This window comes from Myiozetetes cayanensis, unplaced genomic scaffold, assembly GCF_022539395.1.
Source record: "Myiozetetes cayanensis isolate MyiCay16 unplaced genomic scaffold, myiCay2020 scf2-11, whole genome shotgun sequence".
In the NCBI taxonomy this organism is placed as follows: domain Eukaryota; kingdom Metazoa; phylum Chordata; class Aves; order Passeriformes; family Tyrannidae; genus Myiozetetes; species Myiozetetes cayanensis.
In genome coordinates this window covers 56,040,315-56,049,629 of record NW_026087411.1, presented here as the reverse complement: position 1 = coordinate 56,049,629, position 9,315 = coordinate 56,040,315, and positions in this window count along the sequence as shown.

The window sequence follows — 9,315 nt, the reverse complement described above, 5'->3', positions numbered from 1 at the left end:
AAACTGAATAATAACTAGTATTTCAGAGAACCTGTTCCCCTAGCTTAATTACTGCAGTCCTTGGTACTGAGTACTAAACTACAGAACGTGAGGTTAGATCTTCTGTGATACTGTGTTGCTAAAAGAAACTGAATAGCATAGTGAGAATGTAGAGAAAGGAAAATATCTCAGAAAAGAAAGCTTTTCAAGCTGTTACATGATATGTGGTATGTAGGTAAAATAGAGGTGGCACAGGCAGATTGGGTTAGGAGCATGCCTGGGCTCATATTCCTGCTGGAGGCATCCCTGATGGTGTCAGAGGAGGGGAATGAACTATTCAGGCTGCATACGTGTGTGGGTGTTTGCACCTAAAAATACATATCCAGGTTTCACACAAATATATTTGTATTTGATTTCTATTCTGACAGTACTCTGTGCAACAATTTATGTTCATTCTGATGCTAGTAAAACCTGGCCTTATGAAACAAAACCTGCTTTCCAAAACAGCTGCTGCTGCAGTGTTTTGTTGTTGACTTGCAACATTAGTATTTTTTGGCCTTAAATACATGTATTAGTCACTGAATTTCTTTTACTTTTCATTCAGTGACGTCCAACCACAATCAATGGGATGTGGAGAGAAGCTAAAGCAGCTGGTATAGCTCCTTAACCCACAGACCACCTGATCCCAAGCTCGCAGAGCCAAACCAACTGTGGTAGCATCCAGGAGGAACTCCTGAGTCATGCTTCAAGAAGAAATTTGCTCATTCTTTCTACGAAGAAACTACTTTCCTTTTTGTAATGTACCTGCCTGAAGTGCTGTATGTTCGAGAGTTTGCATTTGGCTCCATTATACACTGTAACCCTGAAGCTACTCCCTTTTGTTAAACATGTACTGCACTTGTTTACTTGTGAGAAAAACACACATGCAGATCCTATCCATCTTACGGCTTGTGTATCTCATTTTCCTTGCTACATACTCATTTAACAAGCAGTCTGTCAGGATCTTTGCAGAATAAAATTCTCCTTGGTTATCCAGATAGGGTTAGAGAATAACAAATCAGTGCTGCCTTTATAGGATGCCTGCATGGCTTTTACTAGTACAAGAATGGTAACTGTGGAATGGAGTCTGTGGAGATAGAATGTAATCCAGCCATAAAAATCAAGGGGACTTAAATAATAATACATATTGCCAATCACCAAATACTTCAGCCTTTTTTTCCTTGGTTTTTTTTTTTTTTTCAGGGCCTGAGCTTTTAAATGAGTCTGGCTCCAACTGAAGTAATACCTTGTGTTTGGAATGTGATTAATGTAGGCTCAGTTTAATTGCCTGGGACTTGTTCTAAGAAACATCCCTGCTAGCTTATTACTTGTACAATGTTTGCAAACTTCCCAACCCCCACGTGACAAACTGATCCTTCCGTACTTGTATGTTTAGGAAGCATCATTCGATTGGCACAAGACACAAATACTGGTTGAGGATATTCGGTGGCTCTAAGCTGGACTTTTCCATTTCTTTTATAAGACCTGGAGGCAGACAGCACCTCAGATCAGAAACAAGAGAAAGATTGAGAAACGGAATCAGAAACTAGAATCAGTACTTTAAAAACTAGAGAATATTTTCTTTAAAGCTTTGTTTAAATGATTGCTATGGTTACTAGCTCTGTAACCAGGATATTCCAGTTACACGAATAGTAATTGAATTTAGTATGCTTTTAAATTTCAGTCTTCTGCCAAAGAATATATTGAACTGTGTGGGAGTCTTTCCTTGCCATTTGGGCAGCCTTTCCATTTGGTGCAGTCAACACTAGATGGGCTGCTGTGTTGATGGCAGAAGGGGAGCAGCTGCAGACCTTGGTGCACGGCCGGGTAGAACATGGGAACCTAATAATCAGGGCAAAATGCCACAGAAATTTTAATTCACTGCTGCAGGCTGCACGGCAGCCACGTTGGTTGGAGCAGAAGCCAACTGCAGAGTAAGGGATGAAAAGTTTTATGGCAGTTCTTCCTGATGATTTTCTAAGCAGTCCTCACTTAAAAATTGACAATGCTTGTACCTTGTTGAATTTAAATTCCTCTGGCTCTGGTTGGAAGAGTCCCTGTTCCACTTCTTTACCTCTGCCTTCCCACTCATCCTGGAGCTGAAGGGCTGCTCACAGCCAGGGAGATGATGGACCTGGCTCCTTCCAGACCCACTGAACTGGCTCTGCACCTTAGTGCTTGCAGGTACAAGATGCCACGTGGAGAGTCTGAAGTCCTGGAGAGGGCCAGCATGGGTATGACTGAGCTGAATTATTTTGCCTCTGTGTTCTACCTCATCTGTGATATGCTTGTGATGTGCTTCTGAGAACTATTTCTCTAAAAGGCTTGCATGGAAAAGGAAGGCAAAAGAGGAGCAGGACTTAACTGCCCCTGTTGGTGCACATCAGTGTCGTGAGACCTGTTACCCAGGGGAACATAAAGCGTCGTAAGCTTGCTGAAGTTCCTTGCAGCACACAGACATCTGGTGAGGGTCCTTGCTTCCTCAGTTGTGCACTGGAGCAAGATCAGTGGGAGCACACTGTCACTGCCGCGGTGTGACTGCTGAGTGCAAAGTGGTGTGCCCATGGAAGTGGAGCAGCTGTGCAGCAGGCGGAGCAGGATCGCCCACCCATCTTTCTGCTTCTGTGGGAAGATCCTAACAGAAGTAGGTCTCAGGAGCTGCCAGTTTGTGGCTGGAAAAAATGAGAAATGAGCCGGTTGCAGCAGAACCAGGAAGCCAAGCTGGGATTTTGGCGTAGTTGCCCTCTGTCTCCCGAAGTCTGTGTAAATGGGGTTGTGCCTGTTTATGCCAGAAGATTTGTGCTAGTGCTTTGGATAACTTCAGAGTACAGGTGTTGCTGAGAACAAGCACTGTACAAATTAGTCTAGTCATGTGTTTTGAGATCTCTCATTAGCAAGGAATTCTTAATAAGAATTATAATATTAATGAGAGTTTATCCTCTAAATCCCTTTCACAGGAAGAAAAGAATCAGAAAATTGACTTATACGGTAAGGTGAGGACATTTGGCTGAAGGCTGAAGGCATGAAAGAGGTGATGGGAGAATTAACATTTCAGTTCCTCGGTGGAGAGCTTACAGCAGAACAGGGCTGGAGGGAGGAATGCTCTGACTCAACAGACTGGGGAATTAGCAGGACAGGTGGCATTTGGTTAAGACTAGGAGAGCTTCAATCAAGATGTTTGATGACTACTTTACTTGCAATATCAAATTTAGCTGGGGAGGAACCACTGTCAAGTACAAATAGCTGCTTCCACTGGTCTCTCTGTCTTACCATTATGGTCACTAGAACTGGTGGGAGTGACTGCCCATGGCACTGGGCACAGCCCAATGCAAGGTTACCATGAGAGGGGAGTTTGTGTATTGCAGTCAGCTTTTGGTGAGGATGGTGTCTGCACATTGTCACTCTCCTCCATGGGGGTGGCAGCGTTGTCTTGACCTTACTGGAGGTTTGTAATTTGTGTGGATTTTGCCGTGCTTCATGTCTGACCTCTGATGAAAATGTGCTGGCAGAAGAGGAGCACTGGAGTGTCCTACCCTGCTTTGCTGCTGTTCTGAGAGCATGGCTGCCCTCATATCCCTTCACCACTCAGCTGCCATGTCTGTGCAAACACACACCTACACCTTAAGCAGCTGGACTTTTCCAGGCCAGATTATTATTCAGTCCTCTCCTCCTGCTGTGCTCAGCTGCTGACTAGTGGAAATGCAGTTCTGTGAGCCAAGTCAGAGAGAGCAGGCCAAATTTTAAAGTGGGTGTGTATAATCTTCAGAAAAAATACCGTGTAACTGTGAACTCTATAATTTTCCTCTGATTGTTTTGATGGAGGTCAAGGCACGATAAACATGCATGTGAAAACTTGCACTGGTTTAACCACATCAAATTGAAAATGTACAGGCATGAACAAGACCCAGAGATGTCAGTATTGCACTTTTCAAAACCTGTATATTGTGGTGGTGAGGACCCCAAAATAACTTTCTTCCATAGCACTGTTGCTCCCTCTGACTGCTGTAGGTGCACACTGCACGGGCACAGTGGAAGATATTTCAGACAGGCTTCAGTCCTGGAGCTGACAGTGCTAGGGCGCAAACCATGTGAACTTCATCATATTGTCTTAAACTTGCCCCTGGCTTTTGGGACCAAATGGTTGACATTTCACAAGTCTTAGAAGTCGAGTAGTTGATCATCTGCTGTGACTATGACTCTTAGCTAAGTCGTTTCAGCAAAAGTTTTCAAAACAAAAATACCTGTCCAACAGACTTTAAAAGGGTTATAACACGTTTATTGTTCAGATTTTGCTGGTTGGAATTCCCCTGGGAGATGCCCTGTAGGGTAGTTTTCTGTTCAATGTACTTGGTCTGGATGCAGGAGTTGAATGCCCCATTAGCAAGTTTGCTGATAATACTAAACTGCTGATGACTCAGAGATTTTGCAGAGGACTATTGACAGATTAGAGCACTGGGCAGTGATTAATGGGATGAAGTTTAACCAGTCCAAATGGCAGATAGCGTAACATCAAGCACAAGTTGGGAGAGGATAGTCTGGAGCACAGCCCTGCAGAAAGGGATCTAGGGGTGTTGTTTGGCAGCTGGTTCAATGTGCCCTGGCTGCCAAGAGGGCAAACTGCATCGTGGAGTGACTCAAACACAGCTGGTCAAAAGAAGTGATTATCCCTTTGTATTCAATGTTGGTGTGGCCTCATCTTGAGCTCTGTGAGCAGATCTGGGGCCCACAGTTTAAAGAGGATGTGAAGGTCCTTGAATGCATCCAGAGGAGGGCAACAAAGCTCATGGAAGGGCTGAAGGCATGTGCTGTGAGGAGTGGAGGAGGGCTTTGGGCTTATCTAGTTTGGAGAAAAGGAGTCTGAATTGTTGCTATCTCTAGCTTCCTGAGGAGGGAATGTGGAAAGGGAACTGCTGATCTCTTCTCCCTGGAATCCAGGGATAGGACACATAGGAATGGTTCAAAGCTGCACCAGAGGAGGTTCAGACTGGACATCAGGAAGAATTATTTTACCAAGAGGGTAGTCAAACACTGAAACAGGCATCCTAGAGAGGCAGATGATGCTCCAAGCCTGTCAGTGCTTAAGAGGCATTTGGACAATGCCAAAGTGGTCAGGCAGTTGAACTAGATGATTGTTGTAGGTCCCTTTCCCTTCCCTTTCCCTTCCCTTCCCTGGTTTCTCAGTAGAAGGCTGGTGTGACAAGATAAAGTGTCTTTACAAGATTGACTTAAGCTTCTTGACCTTTAAGGGTTAGAAAAGACTTTTGTTTATTTTGTTTTCTCCGGTTGAATGTAACACACATGGGTGTGCTTTAGTCATGTTCTTCTGGTACTGCATTTTTGTTTTTAATCCTTGTAACATTTTGCCTGACAAGCAGGAACAGTACATGTGGAAAGTTCATACACCTGTGTAAATGTTATTGTTAACAATTACTGCTCTGCTGAGGACTTGGAAAGTTTTGCCAAAACCTCAGGAGAAAAACTATCGAGTATAGGAACCTGAGCTTATGGGAGGTAGGGCTCAAGTAGCTGTTGCTGTGTCACACATCCTATTGGAGCTGCAGCTGCAAGGGGGTGAGGCTTTTGCATTCCCAGCAGACCTGGATGATCCCACCTGTTTGCCAACACTTGTTTCTCTGCTCATCTGGCACACCTGCCTGCACAGTCGTCACCTGAGCAAAGCTAGGTCAAATGATCTGCTTTGCTTGGCCATTTTCATAACTAAATCTAAAGCTGATATTTTCACCAGGTTGGGTTAGAAAATCATCACACAAGCTGGTACACTGGTTCCAGGTGAGGGTTTGAGCTGTGGTGGAGTTCATAGTGAGGTATTAGGAAGACTGGTGGATGACTGGGGAGTGGTGGCTGCTTTGCTTGGATAGAGCAGTTTGAGCAGGCTGGGAGGTCACTGCTGCAGTTAAACACATACATGGGTTCTCCTGTTACAAAATCAGGATGTCCCATGTCATCTCAACATAAGAGCTGGTTTTGTTCAGCCAAGAGAAGGCTCAGGGGGAATCTTAAACTAATGATAGGAGGCTGTAAGGAAGATGGTGATACATAGTGGCAAGGAGAGAGGCCAAGGACATGAGCTACACTAAGGAAGATTAAATAGAAGGAAAAAAATTTTACTCAAAAGAAAATCAAAAATGGGAACAAGTACCCAGAAACATGCAGTCTCCACTCTTGAAATATTCAAAACCGATGGGCCCTGAGCAACCTGATGTACCTTCAAAACTGGTCCTGTACCTTCAAAACGGGTCCTGCTTCTCTTAGGAAGGGGAGGTGACTTCTAGGGATCTATGTAAGCATAAAAGATTACATGATTATAATGTTTAATGGCATTTTCAATTAGATGAAAGCAATTAATCTTACTAAGCAGTAAGTGTTGTACTCAAAATAACTCACAACCACATTCACTACCCAAATTTTACAAGCAGGAATATGAGGCAGAAAGATAATAATTTGTCTGAGTCACAGGGTCCCAAGAGCAGGGATTATAATGCAATAATTGCAGGAGTTCCAGGTGCACCACCTGGTGTCTGCATTCTATGTCTCCCCGTGCTATCTACCAGTGCCAATGGGATTCTCCAGGGTGCAGCAAGGAACCCAGCTCCTCCCTGTGGGAGAAGGGCACCAGGAAGAGCAGCAGTGTTACCATGTGTACCTGCAGCTGTGGTGTTATAGAGCTTACACCATTAAAATGCCTTAATACAGCTCTTCAGGTCTACGTGTTTCACAGCTGTAATAGAACGTGCTGCATCACATGATATGTTACATTAATATATAATTAAGATGTTAGTACAGTATATGTTCATTCACCAGTAACTGTGGATGAAGCTGTGTTCCGTCAAGGATCTCTACTGGTATACAGACATAGAAATAATAGCACAGAGATAACAGCAAACATAATAAACTAAAGATGTGGAAGTCCTGAATGGATTAATGTCAGCCACTGTTCTGCACACAAAAGGTCAGCGTGATCTTTTACAGAAGGAGAAGTTCAATCTACTTTTGTCCTAGGTTTTTCTGGGAGAGGGTTAATTTTCTTCCTAGTAGCTGGTATGTTTTAGTTATTATTCAGTAGTGCTTACTCTTAAGACAAGGAATTCTCAGTTTCCCACACTCTGCCAGCAAGCAGGCACACAGGAAGCCAGGAAGTAACATGGCCAGGACAGCTGACATGAACTGTCCAAAGGAATAATCCATACCATAGAGTGTAATGCTCAGTATATGAACTGAGAGGAGTTGACCGGGAGCATCTGAAGCTGATTGCTGCTCAGGGACAGGCTGGGCATCAGTCAGGATGGTGAGCAATTGTATTGTGCATCACTCGTCTTTCTTGGGTTTTAGTCCTCTCACACTCTTTGTTATCTCCTTTTTCCTTACTATTATTATTGTTGCTGTTATTATTATTGTTGTATTTTAATCTATTTCAATTATTAAACTGTTCTTATCTCAATCCATGGGTTTTACCTTTTCTGATTCTCCTCCCAATCCCACTGTGGGGTTGGAGGAGTGAGGGAGGGAGTGGCTACGTGGTATTTAATTGCCATCTGGGGTTAAACCATGACTGATGCGTTTCTGAGGAGCCAGCTGAATATACCATGCTCTTGTGTACTGTGCTTGTAAATTGCAGTTATTTTAATCTAAATTGTTATGGGTGTATTTAATGATGTAGAAAATGACAAGTGAGAGAGAAGGGTGACCGAGGCAGGTGCAGAGAACTGCTGCTAAGACAGCTCTCATGGTGGCAGGTCCATATCTTCCTGACCCTGAGTCAAGCTGCTGTTTCTGCCATCAACACTTTTCCGAACAGACTCTCTAGTTGTACAAAATAGCACCAGTTAAAGATGTGCTTTTGTGGAACGGTCTGGCAGTCTAGCAGTGGTCTAGAAGCACAAACTTAAAACCCAAACTGTCTCCGGTTGATGTAATTCAAATGTGACCTTGAATTTCAGGAGGTAACACTGCATTACCAACCCACAAAAAAGACTACTTTTATTAAAAATGACATGGACTTCACTGGACTTCACTCATTTTTTGAACATTATTACAATGGAGGTTGAATGTAATCTTGTGTTCTGGCATGCTGTGGTTTATAAGCATTGATTTAATAACATTTTGTAGTACAATAAGCAAAGAAAGAAAGAAATTCATATTGCTGACAAAGACATTCATATTGCTGGGGAAATTTGCCAGTTAGCATCTAGCACAATGACTGGGAACAGAGAAATGATCCTTGAAGTTTGAGTGATCACCCCACTACTGGCACTTGATCTGTTCTCCTGTGTGAGATCCCAGGGTGTCTGTATGGAATATGCAGAAAATGTGACACACATTTCCAAATGCTGGAGCTGCTCATTATCATGTGTTGGGTATTATGTCTTCCCTGTCTTTTGTGTAGAGGGTCAGACTGAGATTTAAAGTACAACTTTTCAAATTCTGTTTTCAGTCCGGGAGATGTCTCTTAAAATAGTCAAGGTAAGGTTACCATTAACTCTAAGAACAGCATTATACTCCAGAGTTAACATCCAAATGTGTGGATTCCTTTACGAGCAAAGGATGGATGAAGTTCAATTAGAGTTATGATGACCGGAATTCAGATTGTGTTTCCTGAGATACTGTCACAAAAAAAAACCCCAGTGGGATCACTGCAATGATCTGGGTTAAAATTAGCTCTTCCTGGTGATGGTGGTGGTATATTTTTAACCTAAATTGCTGGAGTGACCCAGTTCAAGTGCAGCTGCACAGCACTATGCTGGCGAGGGCAGCGGGTGCGGCGTCTGGGTGGGAGTGATACCTTGAATGGGGGAACAGGGCAAGAAGCTGTAAGTCATCTTACTGCTAGGGCTGGCATTTTAGTTTTAATTCTATGGAAACTGGTGAAAACATCCAGAAAGAAATAGCTGAGTAGCATGATGAGTAGCACGACTTGACTCTCCTCTTGGGACTCTGGGGTTTTTTCCTGTATATGACTGGCTGTGACACTGGGGGTGTTCAACTTGTAACTTTTTTTCCCAGAAGCTGAACTAGCTGGCAGTTTGTAGTCTGAAGCTTTCCAGTGTTAGCCATAGGGCACCAGGACCCCCCAAAATGAGAAAATGGAAATTCCAGAAACCAAATGAATCTCAGCAAATGCTGATTTTAAAAAGCTTTGTTTTATTTGTTGTTGTTGTCTTTAGTAATGCTCTCCAAGGGATGGATCAAAAAGAGATTATCACAGTGCCCAACTGTAATGTTGCTGATATCTGACAATTTAGCGTGGAATGATAAAGCTAGGAGGAACCTTGAAATATT